Source organism: Adiantum capillus-veneris, chromosome 3 (assembly GCF_014529385.1).
Source record: "Adiantum capillus-veneris isolate H3 chromosome 3, ASM1452938v2, whole genome shotgun sequence".
In the NCBI taxonomy this organism is placed as follows: Eukaryota; Viridiplantae; Streptophyta; class Polypodiopsida; order Polypodiales; family Pteridaceae; genus Adiantum; species Adiantum capillus-veneris.
Window position 1 is genome coordinate 34,441,118 of NC_140933.1, and position 25,926 is coordinate 34,467,043.

General features: G+C 42.9%; 1 pseudogene; it reads right to left on the reverse strand.

Annotated features, from left to right (window-relative positions):
- Positions 1-12,324: 12,324 nt before the first annotated feature.
- On the reverse strand, positions 12,325-16,298 carry LOC147460725 (uncharacterized; annotated as a pseudogene).
- Between the last annotated feature and the right edge of the window lie 9,628 nt (positions 16,299-25,926).

Here is a 25,926-nt window from a genome sequence, read left to right on the forward strand (position 1 = left end):
TCACCATCACCGCAATCACTATGCTTGTCTTGAGCATGACCTCTACACCCTTGGCTATGGAAGATGAAGGGCAAATAAATGAAGGATGATGGCCATAATCCTCGTGCGAGTCTTCGCCATCAACTCCCACCTATCCGCCATGTGCTCTACCACTCTCTCCCTTCTCATTCCCCTACCCTATGTTCCCCATTTCATCGCCTAATTCTCTAAATAAAGCTTGAGGTTTTGTGAGTATGTTTTCTTGCAATGTTTTGCCCATGTGAGGTGTGCGGAATCGCCACCTAGTCTTGTGTTTTGGAGTGAGCTTGTGTATATGTGAAGGGTGTGCGGATTCGCCATCCTTTTGTGATGCCTAAGTACTAAGCCGCTATACCCCCTCCCTCACACTCTCTCTCTCTCTCTCACTTGATCTCATTCCCTTTCCTTTTCATCATTACTCCCAAGCATCCATCTCTCTTGGATGAAAACCTTGTTATGGTGGTGTGTTGTTTGCGTCCTAGCCGCTGAAGCTAGGTGGTGCCCCCTGTTTGCTTTACCATGACAGGCTCGAGGCGCGCCATTCGGTCCCCGGTGTTTTAGAGGCCGTCGGGGTTCGGGGTTCGCTTTGCTCCCGTCATTTTGTGCCCCCACTGAGGATCTTCTCATGAAACCCTTCAGTTTACAAGACTTAAACCCTTAAACTATTGTGAATGGATGAATGGCTAGCAGGATTTTCTAATTGGACGACAGAAGAAGAAGAGCTCCAAGCACAACTAGACGAACTCCGCATCTCCATCGAAGCTCGAGTGCCAGGCGTAACGGTAATCGATTTGCAGTGAGAGAGGCAACCAACACGCCAAACCCAGTGGATATACATAGGCCAAGTGCCAAGAAGAAGAAGGAGAAGGTCGAAACCATGTCCGCAACCTACAACCAACCCACAACAACAAAATGGAAGGAGCTCTACACAATAGAGAATCAACACTATTCTACTTTGAGAATCGGGTAACTCAAGTCACCGAGGTAATTATCACTGTCAGTTTTCAAGTCGCACCTGATGCTGCAGCACAGATAACGGAAGCATTGGCTCACACTCTCACTAGAGAAACTAGGGATCTACTGAGTTTGTTTCAGGAAAGAACACCACCCTCTCCCACAAGCTTGGACAGTGACTAAGCACCTCTAAGCTTCACATGAATCAGTACAACCTACTTCAAGACAGATCACACATACCAACACGTGTACGCTCAATCAAGGTAATACTGGATTTGAAGGCTCACTACCAGCACGTCATTGACACCATGCCGGGTGGGGAGCGATTTTTGGAGGTTCTGGCATTAGATCAACCATTTGTCTTATCTTTGGTACAAGGCAATGTACCATTTGAAGTTTTAATCTATGTCCTAGTATAAGAGGGTATACACGCCTCCTTGTAAAGAAGAAAAAAACTTTTGCAAGTTAAACAGTGTGTCTTTCTAGCTCTCTCTCAGTAATCATGGCAAGTGTAGCATTTCCAACATTTAAAGGAAAGAAGGGGGAGGATTTGGTAACAGACTTCCTAAATGACTTTGAAGTAGCATGTGTAGTGAGCAACAAAGATACGGATGAATCCCGGGTTAGAATCTTTAAGCATCTCATGAAGCTAGAAGCTAGATCATGGTACAATGCACTTCCACAAGCAACCAAGGATGACTGGGAACCCTTAAAAATCGCTTTTAAGAGGCGCTTTGGGGAAGGTACCACTTCAGAAAAGTTGTGGGACAAGTTGAGAGACTTGAAGCAGAAGGGTCTTTTAGAATATGCCACCTATGAGTCCAAATTTGTGGATTTGTGGGAACGGTGGGTTGAGTCACTGGCTAGGGGGGAAGCTGCACCCGATTTTCTAAAAAACTATCGGTTCACGCATGGCTTATGGCCGCTTCTCAAGGAGAAGGTGAAAGGTAGATTCCCGGCTACGTACGAGTTAGCCGTTGAGATTGCTTGCCTTAAAGACAAGAAGATGCGAATGAAAGCCAAAGAAATCGAGTCAACAGAATCAGGAACATCACGTCGACCAACAACTACGACAACCACCATTCCACCACCACCACCGGCTCTTGGGGTAAGAGATGACCAACAAGATATGTTGGCCCATATTACTAACCAACTGCAGAATTTGTCTGTCCACTTAATACAACAAGGGAGGAGTCAAGAAAGAGATCAAGACCCTGGAAGAGCACGACGACAAAACAGGGAGTATCATTGCTACAACTGCGGAGAAGACAGTCACGGTATGTACTACTGTCCCAAACCACGACAAAACTATAATAGAGGAGGTAGGAGGAACCAATTGTCACCCCCTAGAGAAAGAACAATCCCACCCCGAGCACCACCCCCACCAACACAAATTCTACGTCCACCCCAGACACCACTACAAGCATCCATCCCACCTCTTCCACCAACCCCACCACCTGATCGCCCTGTAAACATCATAAGGCTAGAAGAGAAAGGAAAATCCGTAGTAGTGGATCCACCGAGAGCAAAGGAGAGGGACAAGGGTAAGGAGAATGTAACCTTTTTAGAACCACTTGAAGCCATGACTGTGAAAAGAGCTAGGAGGGAGAAAGCTACACAATCAGATGATGAGAGAAGCATGAGAGGAGAAACTAGCAAGAGGCCATCCAGGCCACGACGGAAATTGGGCATCACCGACTTCCAGCTAGGGGAAAGTTCTAAGCCCTATGATCTAACATTGGATGTGGCAGAGCAAGGACCAAAGATTACATGGCCACAGCTGCTACATCTTGCACCAAAAGTAAGGCGACAATGGTCTAAAATGGTAAGTACAAGACGCTCCAAAACAAAGGTAGCCGGAGCAATTTCGGGATGCAACATGGATGACATCCTTCCAATTGTCGACGTAAACATAAAAGGAAAGAGGGTTGGAAACACCTACATTGATGGAGGTGCACAAATCTGTGTAATGAGCGAAGCTATGATGCTTTGATTAGGGCTCGAGCTTGACAGGCCTTCTCCATGCAAGGCAAAGATGGCAAACAACGCAAAAGTAAAGTGTGTGGGTGTGGTAAGTGCCGTGAAAATCAAAGCTTTCAACACTGAGGTAGAGGTAGATGTTTTTGTAATGCCTACTAAGGGGGAGGGCTATCCACTAATTTTGGGAAGGCCATGGTTGATGGCCATGAAGGCAAAACAGGACTGGGGTACTGGCCTTCTACGCATGACCGGTAAGAAAGGGGAGACAATCTACTACGACATGAGGATTGGCAAGCAGAAGCAAATGAATCTGGAAACATCGGCAGATGAAACCACTAGCGAATCTTCCAATTCTGAGGAGGAGACCACATCCACCGAAGAAAGTGACAGTTCCATTGATGTGATGGGTATCATTATAAAGGATCCACAAAGGGTAAGCACAACTGGTGATCCATCACCAAAAGGGAAACCCAATGAAGAGGAGAGAAAATCACCTGGCCTAGGAGGAAGTAGGTTGAAGGGTATGTTGTCTACGGAATTAACACTTGAGGAGAAAGATAGTTTTTTGCAAATGTTGATGGGATTTCCTAACCTATTCATTGACAACTATGAAAGAATCACAGGCATTACAGTGGTGGAACATCATATTAAGCTGAAGGAAGGGGTAAAACCAGTTGTGCAAAAGCTACGACGATTGGGGGTCATACAAGAAAAGGCACTCTTGGCCGAGGTAAGGAAACTGCTGGAGGCGGGACTCATCTATCCTGTAGAAAACTCAGAATGGGTGTCACCCGTAGTGGTGACGCCTAAAAAGAATGGTAAGTGGAGGGCCTGTGTTGACTACAAACCACTAAATGCAGCTACAAAGAGAGACCACTTTCCTCTCCCTTTCTTGGATGAAATTCTAAATGAAGTAGCGGGTTTTGAATGCTATGCCGTCTGTGATGGTTATTCTGAATACTTTCAAATACGCATAGCCTTGGAAGATCAGCTAAAAACCACTTTTATCACGCCATGGGGTTGTTTTGCATACAGAGTTATGCCATTTGGTCTCACAAATGCACCTGCCACATTCCAAAGATATGTCACGTATGTTTTTCAACCGTTCTTTGGAACATCCATAAGAGTGTTCATTGATGATTTTTGTATATATAACTCCCGTATTTCACATTTAGAAAAGGTAACTGAAGGTTTGGCCAGGTTGCAGAGCTTAGGTGGACAATTAAATGTGGATAAATGCCACATTGGGGAGAGTAAAGTCATTCTACTAGGCCATGAAATTTCAGCAAAAGATATCAACGCCGACCCAAGTAAGGTGTCCGCACTCATAGACCTACCTTCACCAACGATCGCACGTCAACTGGTCTCTTTTCTACAGAAGGTGAGGTACTTAAGTAGATTCATACATCTACTATCACAACTTGTTCTACCACTGCAACAACTCACTCAAAGATCAACTTTCACTTGGGACGAGGAAAGCGAACATCACTACAACAAGGTAAAGGAGGTCTTAGCCACTCTGCCAACTATCTCACCACCTAAGTGGGATGAAAAATTCTATGTCACCTCAAGTGTAGGTGATGACTCATTGGGGGCTGTGCTACTCCAAAAGGATACGACGACATCTTTCATGAGGCCAATCTACTTCTCTAGTCGAATGATGACAGCAGAAGAGAAAGGTTTCACCCATGTGGAACACTTAGTCCTAGCTCTTAGATTTGCAACTACAAAGTTTAGGTCATATTTGCTGCCTAAGCAATTTGTGATTCTAACCACGGATGAAATATTTCCCTATGTTGTACAACACATGGATGTGTCTGCTAGAATTACTAAATGGCTAGTTCGTCTGCAAGAGTTTGACTACACGGTACAGGTAGAAAGCACGACAAGGGCAAGTTTGGGGGGACTCATGACCTACCAAGTCTTTGAAAGGAAGGAGAAGCAATCTAAGGAAGGAGAAGTACGATTACCTCCAGTACCACCGATGGTAGAAGGAGCATACTCTCTCTACTTTGATGGAGCCTACAAGCGAGCGTCTGGCAAAGCAGTTGCAGGCATAGTGGTCTTTGATGACAAAGGGACAAAGGTATTTTCATTGGGCCAATTGTTAGATTCACATTCTAACAATGAAGCTGAGTATGCAGCACTAACCAAGGGTCTACAATGGTGCGTCTCACAAGGTGTACAACGTCTTAATGTATTTGGGGATGCTCTACTTCTGGTAAGGCAAGTAAATGGAGCATGGACATGCAAGAATCCTAGTTTAAGGACTCACTTAAGTGGTGTAAAAACCTTGTTGGGTAAGTTTGAAGAAGTTCAAATACACCATATCCCAAGGGCTCAAAACCAAGAAGCAGATGCCCTAGCAAGTGAAAGACTACAGGAAGTGGTGGTTGGAGCAATAAAGCTAAAGCTCCCTCTATTTCAAGGCAGTGATGCCTTGCCTGACATCATGTATTTTTTGGAAACAAGAGAATGCCCATCAGATTTAACAAAGGGACAGAAGCAATGGCTGACGCGGAAGGCCACAAGGTATCGACTCATCAATGACGGTTTGTACTGTAAGGGTAAGGACCAAATACTCAGGAAGGTCCCTCTCTCTCAGGAAATCACGGGAGTAATTGCTAGTTGTCACGACGGGGTTTGTGGTGGTCACTTTGCCCTAGACATAACAAGTAGGAAAATCTTGCAGGCAGGCTTCATATGGCCTAGCCTCAACCGTGATGTACACCATTGGTGCAAAACGTGTAAGTTGTGTCAAAAGGCCGGTACTAGGTCACTTATGCCTGAACCACAGACACCTATTCTCTCATATGGCCCATTTGAAAAATGAAGTATCGATGCCATTGGGCCATTACCTAGGGCCAACTCAGGAAAATTCTACATTATCATGGGGGTCGACTACATGACTAGATGGGCAGAGGCTACAGCCACCACTAGAATCACAGCGGTAGAGGTAGCTAAATTTATCTACGAGCACATATGTTGTAGGTTTGGCACACCTTTGAGGATCATCTCTGATAGAGGGCCAGGTTTCAGAGCAGACTTGGTAGGAGAATTAATGCAGAAACTGGGCATTACAAGGAGACACTCTTCACCATATTATCCTCAATGTAATGGCCTAGTTGAAAAGGTAAATGGAATGGTTTCTAAAATTATTACCAAGCAGGTAAACAATCATCCTGGAGACTGGGATAAGTATCTACTACCAGCTTTATGGGCCTACAGAACTTCATTTCGTACATCCTTGGGATTCACACCGTATCATCTAGTATTTGGTAAGGAAGCAATCTTGCCCATTGAAGTGCAACTACAAAGTCTCAGAGTAATGGCAAGCCAACTTCAACAACCCAACATGCATTTGAGAGATCACATCATCAACTTGGAAAGACTGCAGCTGGACAGAGAAGAAGCAATAAATTATTATGCAGCACAAGCAGAGCATAGACGGCTTAGCTTTAACGAGCATCTCCGGAAAAAAGAATTGAAGAAAGGAATGTTGTTGCTCCGCTACGACAATCGCTTCGACACGCGCAAGGATAAGAAACTCCTACTCCGATGGGAAGGTCCTTTCATCATCAGGAAAAAGTATGCCAATGGAAGCTACCAGCTTATGGAGGCTGATGGAAAACTTCATAAAACCAGGGTAAATGGTTGGCGACTTAAACCTTATTTTCTTCAATTTGACCAGGCTCCACCAATTGACATTCCAGATGAGGACACACCATCAGCCGCCAACTCTGACGATAATGATCAAACAGATGAGCTAGAGACATGAATGCCTCTAGCCAAAAGGGGAGAGCTAATGATGGGGACTTTTCACAAGCCAAGCTCCCATACCCCTCTTCTCTCGTCCCCACCCCATGAAAACCCCCTCTTATGGAGGGAGTGATAAAAGGCATTGGAAAAAGTAAGAAAAAAATAAAATATGATTATGTAAATATATAAGAAAGGTAAAATAGGCCACCTCATGCTTGCGGGGTAGCCCATCCCCACCTTGCCTCCTTTTTCTTCACTGTTGCCCCGTCGGGTGTCCCTTTTCCTCTCCTCCACTCAAAAGGTCAACCCCCTCTCTCTTCCCTTTGTCCTTTCTCCTTTCTCTCTCCCCTCAAGCTACCCCACCTCTCACCAATAATGCATTATAACTCACCAATAATGCACCAACTCACATGCAACTTACCCTATCTTCCAAAATAGTATACCCCACCCCCTCTTTCTCTCTCTTATCATATCCCATGACCCAAATACCCCCCTCTCTCTCTAATGGGCACCATGTCTCTTGTCTTGTAGCTAAATAACCTTCCCCACACTCACACACACACTCAGTTTCACTGAAAAAGGTGCCCACAGACCCATCCCCACCTGGTGGTTACCTGATTTTTCTTGTGTTCACACACATCTGCACACAGATTCACCTCTGAACACACTTCCCTCTCTCCCCTCTTGTAATTACTTTATTCTCCATGTCACCTCTCACTTTTTTTCATCAACCCATCTCTCTCTCTTAGTCTCTCTCTCTCATGAGACTGCTGTTTTGGCACATATACACACAGCCAGACAAGTGGGGCCCACAGTCACATGGCCTATGTAGATAATGATTTCTTCATTTCTAAATTCTAGAATTTCTCCCCCCCTCCTCCCCTATATAAAGAGGAGTCACCATCACACAAAAACACACAACATCACCAAAGAACACACTATGCACTGTGTGTGCCTAGTGCACACACACACACACCCACACCATCACCATCACCGCAATCACTATGCTTGTCTTGAGCATGACCTCTACACCCTTGGCTATGGAAGATGAAGGGCAAATAAATGAAGGATGATGGCCATAATCCTCGTGCGAGTCTTCGCCATCAACTCCCACCTATCCGCCATGTGCTCTACCACTCTCTCCCTTCTCATTCCCCTACCCTATGTTCCCCATTTCATCGCCTAATTCTCTAAATAAATCTTGAGGTTTTGTGAGTATGTTTTCTTGCAATGTTTTGCCCGTGTGAGGTGTGCAGAATCGCCACCTAGTCTTGTGTTTTGGAGTGAGCTTGTGTATATGTGAAGGGTGTGCGTATTCACCATCCTTTTGTGATGCCTAAGTACTAAGCCGCTATACCCCCTCCCTCACACACTCTCTCTCTCTCTCACTTGATCTCATTCCCTTTCCTTTTCATCATTACTCCCAAGCATCCATCTCTGTTGGATGAAAACCTTGTTATGGTGGTGTGTTGTTTGCGTCCTAGCCGCTGAAGCTAGGTGGTGCCCCCTGTTTGCTTTACCATGACAGGCTCGAGGCGCGCCATTCGGTCCCCGGTGTTTTAGAGGCCGTCGGGGTTCAGGGTTCGCTTTGCTCCCGTCAGTACATAGGTCAATATTTCAAAACAAACCCATTAGCCATTAAAGGCACCTCACAGGAGGATTTGAAATTCTAACCAAATTGTTTTAAAGAGTGAATACTTATCATCCATAACTTAAAACATTAGAACATCGACTCAAAAGTTTCCATCAAAACATGACAAGAACCATATGCTACAAATCCCTCAATTCTCACACTCATCGTTGAAGGGGATCGGGGAGCACCACAGACGGAGAGTGAGAGAGAGAAGGAGACACACGACACACAAATATGGGTGGGGAGACTCAAAGAGTGAGCAGCCCCCTATACACTTATGCTATGTATAAGGTATACAAGTCAGTGGGCGCCCAGACTCTGGGCGGTCAGGCAAGGCACAGACTCCTATACCCCAACAACCTCCCACTTAAAGGCGATTGTGCCTTTAAGCAAGGGAACCTAGTCTAAAGACTACAAAAGGTGAGAGAAAACCGCTCTCAATCGATGCCCACTGGCTGGCTGTGATCGTGTGCATCCGGCTGTCCTGCTCCCGTGTAAGTCCATACACCACCAGACGTACCGCACACGTACTACAAGTATGTACGCAATACCTGCATATCTCCCTCATGCACTATGCTATCATCAGTCAACAGATGACTGACAACCCCAACTCCAAATGCTCCCACTGCAGCTACGATATCCGATCTCAAGATCAACATCTCATACATGAGACCACCGAATGCCGATGCAATGCTAGCGGGCCCTGCTAGCTCTACGGAGCATGCATTAACATATATATCCCTGGAAATAGGCATCTCTGACTGACAAGGCGTGTCAGCCACATGCATCTCCTAACCGTCCACAAAAGACGCATCAACCTGTCGTGCAACCATAGAGCAAACCAGCTACTATAGGTGTCTGCTGGAAGACATATCCTGCACAACTATGTCCCCATGCTCACTGTCGAGCATAGAAAGGAATGATTGCATAATCGCTGACATCTCAGTCTCCTCTGCAATCATCCACTGCAAACATGACCACTCAATCTGTTGTGACTCACTAGAGCTCTCATGCTCTAACTCCGTATGCATAGACTCGTGCACAACGTCCTCCTATCGTGACTCACTAGAGCAAGACCGCTCTACCTGTCTATCTTGCATAGAAGTATCTCACACAACTGACTCTCTGCTTTGCTCAGTCACTATCAAAGCATGCATGTCTGACTCTGTCACCTCTCTGTGTGACTGCTCAAGTCGTGCCCCAACTGTGTGCACAACGAGCTCACTACTCTGCACTCCATGCAAAGCATCCTACAACCCACAAGCAAAAGAGACTCGCCTGCTCTCTCGCTCTCTACGTGGCTGCGTGATCACAGAGACAACACTGTCTCTCCCGTGATCCACATGCAATGGGTAACCTATACCACTCCTGGCACCTCTCGCAATCACTAGCGAACCCAAATGCATCACAAAATCTCGCTCTCGTAGCGAAATCTGACATCCACAATCTCTAAGCTGACCAATCGAGATCAAATCCCGTCTCAGATCTGGCACATAACGCACATGACGCAAGGTAAATCTCATACCACTGGGCAAGGACAAACATACGTCTCCTGCACCCTCAATGTCATACCATGTGCACACAACCAAGTCTCCCACTAGAAAACGTGCTAAACCACTCACGATGCGATGTGACATGGAAAGTAGCATCTGAATCTAGTAACCAATATGAAGACAATGTGCAATCCGTAGACATAAGATCGTCTGAAGACAAGCTAGATGTAAACGTGACATCGCCATCACAAGCATACTCAGTAAGCACCGTACTGATCTCACTAGCATCTGTCATGCCCAAATCTGCATCACGCATCTGTCGCCTCCGTTGTCTCAAACGCCTAAAACATCGACGCCTAATGTGCCCTCTATGTCCACAATGCCAACATGTCAAGTCTCTATGCCGTCGAGACTTGCGTGTGGGACCAATCTCTCCCATGGACATAGAAGTGGGACTAGACTCCCCTGTAGACATGGATGTCGTGTACATAGCATGTAAACTCTGCCATAAAGCATGAGTTGTAGTCTCCCACGAGACCTGCCAGTAAACAGACTCAACCAGATGCAAATGATTCGTAGACATGGCTAACTCATCAAGATCCTGCCAATCATCATCACGCATAGACTTGGGCTTTGCCGATAAACCACACAAGGGTTTATCCTGCCCCAAATCCGCCAATGCAACAAGCATATGCTCCTTCCAAGCAACAAAATCTGCACCATCAAACTGTGTCAGACCATAACGCTGGAAGTCAAATGAAAAATCAGCCATAATGCTCGCAAAAGAGCAACCAACAATGAGCAGCAAATGTCAACCAAATCAGCCCTAAACTGGCTCGAATCGCATCAACAAAAGTCTACAAATATGGTTGTAAATCAATCCCAAAACAGCCCCAAAATTCAGCTCTTAAACAGCTGCATAAACAAGTCACAAACGTGTCCCAGATCAGCGTACAACTGAGCCATACATGGACACCTGTAAAGAGGAAACAATGGCTGAAAATTCAGCACCCAAATAAGCCCTCAAATCTTCTTGTAAACTTGTAAACCTGTAAAACCTGCTGAAAAACCTCAAGCCATTAGTGCTCGAATCCGGCTACCTAGCTCGTAGCCACACAAGCATACATCACAACATTCACTCCTGTGAGTGTGCCAAGATAACTGTACGCCTGTCAAACCGTGAGCTAATCACCAAGCCCACACTGTGCGGTATCGATGCATACACACACACAAATCTCCCACGTGCAGAGAACACCGCACGCATGCTGAGTGCAACCCGCAATCTCTACTTAGATCGCATAAATGATGCTCATAAAACTCCTGGGAAAATTTTGCCAGAGTTTCATCAGTAAAACGGCCACAAAACCAGTAACCAAACTGACTGCACGCTCAAAACCATGAGCAACCAAAGCGCATCAAACCGCACTCCAAATGCATGTACCAATCTCCACACTTTGCATACATCATTGTAAACACCTGCAAATCTAATACACAAATATCTGCTCTACCTGTGATTGCCAAAAAACATGCTTGAGGCATACATTGCCGAGCTCAAAATGCAATCACATTAGTCTCCCTGAGCATCAAACCACATAAGGCATACATCGTATCCTCCCACCTGTGAGGAAACTTGCAGCAAATATCACTCTCACATTTGAGAGCAAACCATGTGTGGAATCCTCGACACACAATAAACAACTGCTGCTGCAGAAAAGTCAGCGTTCAGAGGGCTGAAAAATGCAGACTGCTGTCAGCATAAACTACCCAAAGAGGGCTGAAAAATGCAGCTCCTCAACCGTAGCTCGAATGAGATTTCTGATGGCTCGAATGGCTTGGAAAGGGGGGTAAAACGTCAGGACACCAGGACACCTGCTGGAAACGCTCTCGGAAAGCTGAATTTGCCGATGCCAAAGTCAAAACCCTGTTTACACTCTTGAAAGTGCGCGCGCGTGGACGTGATTTCAGGAATGAAACTGGCTCTCCGCTGTCGTCGTGACTGTGCACACACGCGCCCCCTCCGCACCTATGCTCTGATACCAATTGAAGGGGATCGGGGAGCACCACAGACGGAGAGTGAGAGAGAGAAGGAGACACACAACACACAGATATGGGTGGGGAGACTCAAAGAGTGAGCAGCCCCCTATACACTTATGCTATGTATAAGGTATACAAGTCAGTGGGCGCCCAGACTCTGGGCGGCCGGGCAAGGCCGAGACGCCTATACCCCAACAATCGTCGATGTAGACATTCCGTCTCCGACGTGTCTCACACATTTCAGAATTGTATCGCATGTCCGCTTCCATGCTCCAAGCCATCTCCTCTGCGTAGACCGGCATGGAACTTCCAATCAACAAGAAAATGCATCGTCAAGACAAAATACTAAACAAGACATAGAAGCAATATCCATAAACACTAAATACCAATGTTGACATCAAAAGGATAAAAAAACATAAGCAATGTCAATGGAATAGTAAGACGTGGGCCTCACTAGTCATCGAAGGGATTGACACGCGATGGCATATCACCCTCATCATCAATATCTAAGGAGGTGGAGGGGTCCTCTCTGCTCCGCTTTCTACGACGGAGCAATGGTAGCACATATCCTGAAATCAATGGCTCATCAATGTCGAGCGCAACACATGTCCGTCCTGATCCCACACAAGCCGCCAGTGCAGGGGCTGTACCACATCCAAGCTCCAAGCAAATACCTCCACGCCGAAAAATGAGCTCCACAAAGCATGCAACAAAAGAATGGCTCCGCTGCAATCCACCTCACAATGGCTCTCCTGATGATGATCTAGCTTGAGAGAGCTCCGGAACATGATGCATCATAAAAGAATCCGATGACTGCATGCCAAGGCGAGAAAATAGAACAGTGCTCTCTGCTACAAAGCACGGTGGACGCATACCTACTCGATGAACCATAAATAGCACAGAGCAAAGACACTCTAACAAAAGAGGCACGGTTAGAGAAAGCAACAACATAAATCATTAGAGTATTATACAAAGCAAGTGTGTCACCTCAATAGGACCTCCAAAACTCTCAAAATTACCATAGTCTCCATGATGGAGTACTACAATACGTCGATGAACAACCATCTCTACAGTACGACAAAACCTCTCCACCCACCCAATGGCCTCTCCTGTTCAAAGCATTAATTATTAAAAACACTTACAATGATTATTACTATCTTATGGCATGATCATAAACAAAAGGATCTCACCCTCCGTAGACACCATGATTAGAAGCCAGCCTGAATCTGCTAGCGTCGAGAATGCCAAATGAACTCCAACACGCACATGATCCTCACTGCAAATGTCCCACTCAGGTAGAGTAGAGGAGCCTACTAGAGACCCACCAAAGGGGAGATCCAAGAAAATGAAATCAGCAGCCCATGGAACGGCTCTCCCTGCGCGAGTATATAGTGTAGCCTCTGAACGTGCCCGTGAAAGATGCTCATGTACGGGGATCCATATGGGATTCCGGACTCCCGCTCTGATGTCTGCAGCAATGGCAATGTAGTCCCCCACTATGGCCATGCATCCTGTGTCAACAAAACTGGATATGTTTTGTAGTGGAGACTCCACAAGATAAACAAATGAGATAGTCTTCCTAGCCATGATGGTGCCAGAAGACACTGGAGAATCACAACAAGATAAAATTAGTCATCTATGAAGCATATTTTTGGAAAGCATTAACAAACTTTTATAAGACATACCAGGCATTGAGCCCACATCCTCCTCTACGATCGTATCCACAAATGTTTACTTTTCCTTTTGCGAGTTGCGTGCATCTTAAACAAAACATTTTAAGTCAAAATACTACTAACTTATGGTTGTTTGGCATGCCAAAGAGTGAAACATACCTGCATGTCTTGCCTCTCGTCTATCTGCTGGTGGATTTTGTATCATAGCATCCCTCGACATCATGTCATGCACCTCTCTTTCACGACCAAGAACATGTCCTTTTTCCATATCTATCCACCATGGAAAATTCTCAAAGGCATGGCAGGCAACACATTCTTGGATACCAAAAACATAAGAAATCTACGATGAACAGCCTAACAAGTTACATGAAGCTCATCACATAAACATAACAAATTAATAAAATTGCAATTAATAAATTGTTCACCTGAAAGACAAACGTTGTGCTGCCATTCGTACTGTATCTACCTTCTTCAATGCCTGCTTCTCCACATCCTTCGTCTTTGCTCCAAGAGACACTTCAATTGGAAACAAAAAGGGCCTGGCTTCAAATTTTATCTCCTCAAAATAGAATGTGAGGGTAGAGTCATGTGGCAAAGGCACAACGCCAGGCACATCCATAAGATCTGACACAATCTGAAATGCTCTTTCAAAGACTCGTGCCAAAAAACCCTCTCTACGAAGCCACCTACAAGTCCAAAAATAGTGAGAGAAAAAAAAGACAGTACAACAAATTGAAGATTAATTATCAAGGATCATCTTACATGCGGAAGACGTGATCTCCTTTCTTAAGACCATATGCACCCCTTGTAATCTTGTCCGCCTCAAGCAAAGAAATCCAATGAATCTTGTTTTGAACGGGAGAATCTTGCAGTGCTATTAAGTTCAATTTCTCCAATGTAGCCCAACTATCATTACCCCATTTTAGAGACAAAACCCTTGCTAGCCAATCCGTCCCAAGGTTGGGATCCACAATGTTAAGTAACTGCAATATAAGTATAAAAATGATAATTACTCTAATTACATATTGTACCATTTGCCACAAATAAAGAGTAGATGCAAACAAATAAAGTACCTTCCCAATACGATCTTGATATTTGTGTGTGATCTCTTGGTGAATTCTCTCCTCTTCCTTTTTGAAGTCTTCTTCAGACAAACCATGCTTCACATTTGACATTCTCTTCTCTTTCTCTTTTGTCATTTGAATCTAAAATCCAAAATAAGAAAGACTATATTAATAATCACTCACACCAATGACAAAAGAAAGCAATTTATTTGATTCATACATCATAGACCAATCTGCCAAGGTAACGTTGAGTGAGCGGATACCAAGGCTCTGAACCTTTGGCATACTTTTTCCGTACGGCGGCAATAAGATTTTGATCCTTTTCGAGTAAACCGTTTAAGTACATCACATGATCCGCCGCACAAATGTGTGTGGTATTAACGATCTCATCACGAAGATGAGTGGCAACCAAAGCATGAGTATTCATGCTGCATTGACATATCATGTAAGCATTCAAATATACGATAACTTAAATACTTGCAAAGTTGATCAAGCAAAACACTTACAAGTTCATTCTTTGTAAACTGCTTAGCAACGCAATCTCAAGCACTTTGGTAGGATCTATGATAGTGCACAAAACACGACAATGCTTCTCCTTAGAAGTGCAAAACCTTTCTTTAATTGCCTCTGTCCATGCCACAGTACGATGATTCCCTTCCCAAACATAGAACATGTGATTGACAAGATCTTGAAACTTTGGTTTCTTTTTCAATTCACATTCGAATTCATCATTGATCTCATTCCATAGAGGTCCCCATGTTGCTTTGATCTCATCTTGAGTACACACAAAAGTTAAACTTTAAACAAAATCCAAAGAATGTGAACAATGGCAAAAAGATATAAAGTATTGACATACCTGTCACAAGGCTCTCCTCTCTTTTGCATGTCAATAAAGAGACAATGAAAGCTCCTTTTTCTGGCATATAGCCTTCTTTTGCAAAGGCATACTTCAACCCACTAAGATCGTCTCTCAACCCTCTCACCCTTGCATATGGAATCAATCTGCACAAGGGAATAGAGGGACAATCAAAGCAGCTAAATACACGTGTGCTCTCAAGCATATCTGCTCCCCTATGCATGAAGATTTTTTGTTCATCCTCCATTTCTCCGGCTGCACTAACCTCGTCCCTTATCTCCCATGGGACTATCTGCAACCCATTCTCCTCAGGGGCTAGTGTCTCATCTATCTCATGTAAAGATCCCTGCCCCATGTCCATAGATAGAATCTCCTCTTCTTGTGTTTCTAGCTCCTCTATCATGATAGTAGCTGAAATCGAAGAGACTTGGTCACTACTGTCCACATGACCATAAGAGATTTGGTCACTAGTCCTCCCTCTTTGGGCACGACCACGGGATCTAGGGCTGATCCAACGTAAATAAACAATTCAACATTTTTAGCAACCTTCAAAAAGAAATCAGTTGTTGACAGAAGCACATAATGAAACATAAAGTATTGTTATGGAATAACAAAATGAAACAAAATTTAATTTAGAGCATTATTTCAAATATTATGCATAGCCCATGAGATATATCTCCAACAGATTTTAGAAACCAGGGCTATTTATTTATTCCAACATTATTAAAAGATGTAAAAAATTCATGAGAATATTTAATTGCAGATATTTAAAAGTTTAAAACACCTGGCAGGAAGACGCCCTCTTCGATTAGATGTACCGTTTTTGCCTGCCATCGATTGCCCTTGTCGTGAATTGACCTACACAAGTCCAAACTAAACTTAAATTTGCAAACATGCTAGAAGTAACTCTACATTTAAAAATAAGTTGTATTAGCAAAAAAACAAACAAAATGCACAATGATACATCATTTAACACCATTCCATGTGTAGCAATTGGCTAAGCAAACCAACAACAAAGATCATCAGCGCCCATGTAGCTCACAGTAGTGAATGTGGACAATTGCTTGCCTTGAGACCAAAGGGGAGGGGGTTGTAGGAAAGATTCAAAGTCGATAGGGAGGTTAGGCACTCAAAAAGTTTTGAAGGAATGGTGCCACTCAATTGGTTTAGGGAAAGGTCTAGGGACTCTCATATGCGTAGACTAGCAATGGTTTCGAAAATATGCATGCTCAGCTGGTTGTCGAAGAGATTCAAGAACACCATGCTTGCAAGCTAGGAGCTTATAGAAGGAGGAATTTGCCCCACTACCTTCTTTTCAAAGAGGTCAATGGAAGTGATGATCCATACCAAGTATTGGAATGTGAGAATTTGGACCTTCGCATTCACTCTTAGCTTCTCATCATATCTGGAGATAGAGGAGGTGACACTGCTTTTACTAACCCCGTCCTCTACCTCGACAATGAAAGACTTCAAGTGAAGGTCATTAGGAATGACGCTCCAAAGGTTGGAATGGGAAGTCTCTAAGTATTGCAGAGAAGCTAAGAAGGTGAATAAAACTAGCAGTTATCCGGCTATGAAGGTTGTTGAAGCTCAAGACTAACAACCATATGCTCAATACTAAAAACATATGTTAATAAAAACGTTACCTATCTCTGTGTTAATAAAAACTTACCTATCTCTGTGTCAGGCAATGCAAGAACACAATGTAAAGCAGCGCAAGCACACAACTGTGTTAGGCAGCGCAAGAGACTTACTGGAAGCCGAAAAAGCTGTGTGGCAGCTCGTTTTCCTCTGGGCAACGTCGCTGGAAACTGCGAGCTGGAAACTACCGCAACGAGCGCACGCCGACGTGCGCTACTTGCAGCAGAGACAAAACGAATCCTGTGTCCTGCGCGTCCCCATCAATGGCTCTGTGTCGTGCGCCTCTGTCTCGACAAAAACTTGCCAAACCTACAGACGAGAACAATTGGTCTTCGTTTTGGTTTTTACACGAAACTCCGAGAATTTTGTAGGTAAATCTATTAATTTGAAAGTGGGATTGCACTAAACATAAGTTTTTTTTCCTAGACATCATAGTGATTGTCTATCATAAGCAGTGTTCGGGAAAATTCATTTTCACAAAAAATACAAAAATCCCTCCAAGACAATATTAGCCAATATTTTTACAATACTAGCCAATATTTTTGCAAAATTGCACTATTTTTCATGTATTTTAAGCAGAATTTTCTCCTTCAAGCCCTCCCCTCAACCAACTACTTTGATTTTGCAACCGGCTCGAGGCTAAGCTGAGGCACACTTTTCCCGAACACTGATCATTAGAAGAGTCCTGAGTTAATTTGAAGTAAAAAACGCCTAACTCGAACGTGACGTGGAAAAATGAAATTTTGCATGATTGATAGGAGACGTTCTTGAATGCTCGACGGCTGCGACGTCTCCACCATCACAGACTGCAGTTAAATCAATTAACTTAGGTCTTTTCCAATTTCCCCACTTTGGTTAATGTTTGTACTACCCAGGATCGTAACTCAATTAGCCCACAGTTCTTCAGCAGTAATCCTATTGCTTCAGATTTCATTAAAATATTCTTATGTAATGGCTAGGCATATCACTATCTATGGACCGCAAGGTGGCCAAAAGCTTGTTCTTATGTTTGAAGGTAGCACATATGCCCTGTCTGTAGCCTCTGTGAGACAACATTTCAAATTAACTAATGCCTTTAATTTGCATCCCTTAACTTTAAGTGGCGACCAGGTAAAGATGGAAGTAATTGAAACTTCTAATGGTGATGAGGTTTTCCTTCTAAATCACGACCAGTGTCAGTTTTTCAAGGTTCACATTGCTTCAAATCAGACAACTGCACATGGCAGTAGAATGAAGTTTGCATCAACAATAGTCGATTTGGAATCTAATGAGTTTGAGAAGCTTGGTTCTTCTAGCATGCTTGAAATCATACGTTCAATGCCTTTGCATAGAAATCTTTATCTGGCACTAAAACAAGCAGAGAATATCATTCAAGTTCAAGAGCTACCTGTGCATTATGATGGCTATGTTGCGTTTGAGTTGCCACCTTCTGGTGCAGCCAGTGGAATGACAGGGATGGAGCAAAGAAATGATACTCACATGTGGACAGAATATGTCACATGCAGTAGTGACACTTTTCCAGGCATTGTTCGGTTCAGTCGATGCTCAGGTCACTTGTGCTGTCATAACATTGATTGTCCATATTATCTAAGGACTAGATTATATAATGAGGTTCATTGGCGTGGTCGCCTTTCAAAGTCTTCCCCACAAGGCATGCTTACACCTGACTATGGCACCTTGATATGCAGTCATTGCTCTCAAATGCCTGAATGTGTGGCCATATGTCCTGCAGTTATTTATTATTGTATGCCAAGAGATAAGCAAAGATGGACCCGATGCGTGCTACATTTAGGTGAGCATCACCATCCATGTGGAGCAGGAAGGTCCAGATCAAATGCAGAAAAAGTTGCATCGGTGCTACAAACTCGTGCTTTTGCAGATCCATTTACCACTGCCAAGCAGTTGGAGCGTACAATTGCTCAAGATTTTATAATGGAAAATCTTGTCATGGAGAATGCTGAGAACACCAAATGTATTGAAGACGGTGAGTTTGCTAAATTTCTTGACACAATCACACCTTTGTCAAACAAGCGAATTATTGAGAGAAGCTTGGAATGTGCCAAACGATCAAAAAACATAAGTGAAAAAGGTTTGGAAGTTGTGCTTGATCTAAAGAGTAAGAGTAGGTATCCATACATTCGCGATGTTCTTTCTCCTGGCCAACTTGGAGATGGACAACAGCCGCATGTATTTAAGATGTCAACCATTGGTCCGGGAAGTGGGGTTGATCTAGTTAATCGAATGCGCCCGGGTGGAAACTTGGAACACATGTGGGTGCACTTTGATCATGTGCATCATGTGCATGGATGGCCAACAATGTCTGCACATGTTTATGATCCGTTTGTTCGTGAACTTCTGACAATTGCAACATGTGAATTTACTGTGGAGAATAAGTTTGCACAAATAGAGTTTTGGAGGATGATCAATAAGGTGGTTGAAGTCCAAGGGTATGATAAGCCTGAGTTTAGAGGTTTCATGGCTGATGAAGCAAATGCAAATTGGATAGCAGTCACAACCGTTTATTTTGGAGGTCCCAATATGGCTATGCCTGCCAAGGAATGATCATGTGTGTTCCATTGGGATTAATCCATGATCCGTCATACTGTGAAGTTCATTAAGCCTTCCTCCCAAGAAGAACACAAGATTAAATGCCGCAATTGGCGAATCGCATCGTCAGAGAATCAAGCAAAAATCTGCAAGGGAGAACTTCGTCGCTATTGGAGAGCTGGGCATGCTATTGATGGAGAGGTTTCATGTCTAGAGACATGGTTGGCTTGGTGGGATGTCAGAGTTTCACATTGGGGAGGACGATTTGTTATGCAAGATGAGTCTAGCATTTTTATCCCTAACACTAACTTGTCTGAGAGCAAACATGCTAGCATGCGGGCATGCTTTGGTTTCAAAGAAAAAATTAGTTTATATGAAGCTGCAGGGGCAGACATGGCAATGGCAGTGCTACAAAGTGTAAAGTATAATGCTTACCTTAAAGGTGCAAAGACATGCAGTGGTCCGGGTATACAAGACCTTTCCCAGAGATTCTTTAATCGATCGTCCACAGATTCGGGTGCTACAAAATTGGTCAATCTTGCTCACTCTTCGATGAAAGAAATGGGTTTGCAAAGTCCAGAGATGAATAGGTCATATAGCAGGGAGAAGAGTGTGAAGAAAAAGAGGTCAATCTTTGTGGATGGTGGTGTTGTGCTAGAGGAGGATAGCCACAGACCTGATTTTGTTACAGTTACTGAACACATTAGTGGAAAAAGACATGTAGATGTACAAGGGGATACAAAATATTGGCCAGAGGTGAAAGTTGCAAAGACGGTATGGGCAATTAGGAGAACTGAACCCAGACATAAGATGACATGTTTTGGGATTTTGCAGGATCAAACAGAGAGATGTGGAAGATTCATTAATGAAGGCTCTAATGACATTAAGAGAGGGGTTGCAGCACCTTGTTTTTGGGGTCGGAGAAAATATCCCTCATCTGGGTCAAATCCTAGGGGGATAGTAGAAGGTTATATTTGGTTTTGCAATGCTAGTAATTTGCACACATGGAAAATTCATGACATGGTGGTGGGACCACCCGAACCTGCACCAGGCGTTTGGAGTGTCATTGAGGGCACTAATCTTGTGCCATATGAGGCAGAACAACTACAAGCTAATGGATTTGTGCTTCATCAGCAACATGGAGCAAGAGGTGTAGTTCTGAATGGGGGGATTCGAGATGCAAATAGAGTTCCGAGTGTCTTTCGACCAAGATATAGGGATGGCAAGGTTGTCAAGTGGCGATCCAAATTAACAAAGGAATTTCAGACGAGAATTGATTTGGGGACATGCTTGGTGGCAGAATTGATTAAAGAAGTTATTATTGTGTGCAATGAAACACATGTTTTCTATGTTGGCACAGAGGGCTCAAAGATAAAGGGAGTTTCATACTCTGTGACATTATCAAATTTTCCAAGGTGCACTTGTGAAGATTTTCAGAAGAGAGAGTCCAAGAGGCTAACATATGTGCCATGCAAGCATATATACTATGTGTTTCTTCATGTTCTGGGTTTGGACTCTCATGCCCATGAGTTCATGCACCAAGCGGCTTTGACAAAGGTAGAGTTGTTTCAAGCTCTCGGTGGAGTACGATCGAACACGCAACAGTAGATCAAGTTTTGTGCTCTAAAGTTTTTGTATGTCATTGTGGTTTTTTGTCAACCTATGATGGCCCCTATAGCCGTGCCTTTGGGTGTGAAGGTTTGCACTTTATGTGTTTTGTGGTCCTATGATGAGCCTTGTTGTGCGAGAGAATATCTAAGTTTTTGAGCAAGTTTTTGAGTATGTACCAATGAATTAGATGTGGGTGTACGGTTCTTTTATTTGAAAAAAATTAAGATATGACTAGTTCATTTTACTACTCTATGTTCAATATCTGAACTATTGCAATATTGATATGCTCTTTTCTATTGTATATATTCACTCGATTTCCTGTTCGCTCGGAAGTATTTGCTCGGGGTTAGGGATCCCTCTGTGGAGGTAACTGCAAACACTCTACGACGGGAGTGAGAGGGACCCTCGTTAGCCTTTCTCCACACTGGCTAAACCGAACTCCTTGAGTCCCTAGACCATGTTGTATCCCATGTGAGAACATGTGCCAAATCGAATCCGACAAGTGGGTGCCTAACAGCATAATGTACATTGGACACCGGCCCAAAATACTTGTTCCGACCTACCCTTGGCATGGCCCTGGGGACTGAACTGAAAGTTCAGTTACCCGTATGCAAATGCACAGGAGTATGTCTCCCACCTGTGAAAAACCAAGCAACATTGCACTGGAAACCCTGGGTGTTGCCTTCGCAATCTAAACCCGTTGGATAGAATCTACGTAGTCAACCCCTTGGTAAGACCCTTTGTAAAAACTGCTCAACTAGCAGGTAATGGTAAACAACATAATCAACCGTTGTCGTGTTGTGACACGTACATAGTGGGAACGCATGCTACAAGAGTTATCTTGTAATTTTGTAGATCCATAATTATCTTTCCTATAATGTACATATGCATATTTAAGTATAATAATAAGCCTTCTATCTCATCCTATTATTTTTCTCAAGGGTAACCTATCCTTACTTTACCATCAGAAAATACTATGGGAAAAGCATCAATAGCTCCGCCTCTTTAACTTGGGGCAAAAAGCATTGATTCTTTATTTCTACTATTTCATTATCATCTCACACCCTAGCTAGATCCTATATCTAGGGTAAACTCCAATATATATATATTCTACGTATTTGTTATACTTTTCTTATATTTCTTTTTAAATAGCTACTAGGAGAGAATCAAATCCTAGTGGGACACTAGGTGGCATGATTTCAAAGATACACTTATTTTAATGCATTATTGCAAGCATGATTACAAAACTTTGTCAAGGAGCAATGTCATGCTTTCATATGGCATGAGGTGTCCTTGTGAATTAAATGAAAGTCTAGGCTAAGGAGACCACATGAAGACTTTTGCTGCCATAAATGGACCCTATTTTGATGAATTTTTTACACAAGGTTCCAATCCGAATTGGAAAACGATTTTAAAATGAAAATCGTAGCTAATGAGCTGAAGTTTTTGCCCATATTTTTACTTTTTTATTTGGAGCCACGGTTGAGGAGATATGATCAAAATACTGGACCCCAGTCTGCCCACATCATGCAAGGACAGCTCATTTCCAACTTTTCCAATTCATGTTCACACTGGCTCCTCTCTTCTTGTGTAAACCCTTGGGGGTTCCCTTCACCTATAAAAGGGGACCTCTTCTTCCTTGGAAAGAACTCAAGCATTCAAGCCATTGATGAGAGGAATTCTTGAGGGAGTGAGTAGTAATGCCTAATTGTACTTAGCCATTAACATAAGCCCAAGCCTACACTTTCTCCTAGAGGGAGACTAGCCATTCTTGCAACAAGCTAACCTTGGAAGATTAACTCTAATCAAAGAAGGTCTTGCACTTGATGTATCAATCAAAGTGGAATTATCCACTCTTCTTCTCTCTCCATCAATAATGGTGCCGAAGGGTTTGTCAAGTAAGATGTGTTCTACATTGATGTTTTCTTGATTTCTTGTTGTTTTTATTTTCATCTCTAATCCAAAATATATATATATGTATCTAATCTTATCTCCTTAACCAAACCTATCTCTCTCACTCTTAGTAATTCATCCTCTCTACAAATTTTAGGTTCTCCTTGCTACAGGTACATCTCTCCCCGCAATATCCTTATTGCCTACGGGCAAGAATAGGGCTTGGGAGGGAAACTTCTCATCTCTTCACTTCTCTCATATCTACATTTTTCTCATATCTACATTTCTCACATATTATCCTAGATGAATAACCCACATGATGATCATTTCTATCGCTTTCACTCTGTACGATCTATTAGAATTAACGTATGGATTAGCCGTAAAATACACTTTCAACAACGTATAGTGTTTCTCTTTGGCCCTGAAAGGCTCAATGAAATACTTCTATCACCGGATCCCATCATACTACCTCTCATAGACTATAATTTTTCTTTTGATGTAAGCGTAGTTATCTTGCTATAAACCAAGAGGATTTGTACACACAATTAATCCCAATCACTAGACAAAATATAAATATTATGGTAAGCACAAAACTACAATTCCAAAGAACAATTCGTAGCCTATTTGGTCAGCCAAGATTGAATGCCATTAACTCATCCATTAACCCTTTCATATTACCCATGATACGATATGACCATAGCCTTGATGTTTTCATCTTCGTATTGTTTTGACATTCTCTTTTGCGTTCTTCCTTTGTGTGTGTGAATGCAAGAGAGAAAGAGTGAGTCTTCTTATGTTGCACTTCTTTCCAAACCCTAGTCTTCATGGCATCTATGGTTCAACTCCTTCATATAGTTTTTGTTGAGTTCTCTCACAAACTCTCACAGCCATAAGCCCGGTGCTTTCCTGGCAAGACCGCAAATTTCTCGACACCGTGTACCAAATAATGAGAATCAACTTGAAAAGTTGAAGACGTAAGCACTCGTGGGTCTTACCCCAAAACAATGCATCCATAGACACTAGTAGTGCTATAGAGAGAGAGAGAACAAGAGCATGAGGATACACATGTGTGTACAGCCTAGCTCTTATGGACAGCCATGCTCTCTCAACTGATTGCTAGATTGATACTTCCTTGTAGAGATCAGCTGCTGTGAGCTGAAGATAAGGACTATATGGTTTAGATTACTTTGTTATTTCACGAGAATAAATTTTCCTAAAACATTTGGCGTTATATTGTGAAGGTTTTTTTACAAAGAATAAAGGAGACATCTTTAGTGTGAGTTTACTTCAACAGATGAGAAGAACAAAACATAAGGCTTCCTCGGCACTCTCTCTCTCTCTCTCTCTCTCTCTCTCTCTCTCTCTCTCTCGCTCTCTCTAAAGGGAGCTCCCTCCCTCCCCCGTCCATAGGATGGGCCTGACACTTGTATTGCTAAGGAGTAATGTGCAATTACCCAAAAACATTTTTGAGCATCAAAACATTTACTTCTTAAGAAAAACTAGTCTTGGTTTGTTGGCCTTGTCGTGACTATTATTTTCTTAAGATATGGTGAAATACTATTGGAGTATTATTTTTGAAAAATAATATATATCAATGTGAACATAAAGATTTTGTTGAACATATCTTTTGTGTGAAAATCAGATTGTAATTGCTACATTAGAATCAAGTACTCTTATTTTTTAACGTGTGAAGCACTAGTGCAATCTCAAGATAAAGCACTCACCTTATTTGTAGTGGTTTCACTTGAACAAGCACGCACTTCAAAAGGCTTGCCTTTGATGAACTAAAAAAAAAATGTAGAATAATACTTAAACTTTCCATACCATAAAAATTTTAACTTTTCAAGAAATAGATAGTGCACGGTCTACATGAGTGCCATATAGAAGTACGGTGGAGAGCTCGCAATGTGTCTCTCCAAAATTTATATGAAAGTTAGGCCGTACCCTACCCTGCCCCGTAGTCCATTTCCTATTCCATAGTCCGTGAAATTATCATGCTCTCAACAAGTCATTTGTCCACTGTATCCCTGTGGCTACAATCCCTTGTATATCAAATTTCATCCTGTTTTTCATATCTCTTCGTCTTTTATACTTCTCTCATGTCTACGCCAATCTCCATCATCATGTCAATGTCTTGTATAATTCCACATACATTCAATATGTAAGCATAACCTTCAAGACCAAAGCATAGGTGATTTCATATGGAGAGATGCCCTCACTTTGCATCTCCTGAAAATAGCCTAGAGCTTTCTAGCCAGTATCCCTTGTTCTACATATCCTACAATCACTATGTCTCAAGAGTCGACATTCCATACAAGAAGCTCCTCAAGAACTATGTGCGCTTTTTGAAGTACACCACATTTAGCATACATTTCAACAAAGGTAGTGCCAAGCACACGACGTTTTGCTTTAACAACCCTTGACTAACAATATCATCATGAATTATGTTGCCCAAATTGGCGTTCTGCATAGTTTGACATTCCTTGAAGATGTAAGAATAGGTGATTGCATTTGGACAAATACCCTTGCTTCTCATCGGTGAAAACAGCCCAGAGCCTTCTAGCCCTACCTCTATTGAGCATATCCCACAATCAATGCGTTTCAAGAGATAACATTACAAACAGAAAGCTCCTCAAGCACTTTTTGTGTTTTCTCAAGTACATTTACGTGCATTCAAAACCTTGAAATAGATAAGGACTATATGGTTTAGATTACTTTGTTATTTCACGAGAATAAATTTTCCTGAAACATCTGGCGTTATAATGTGAAG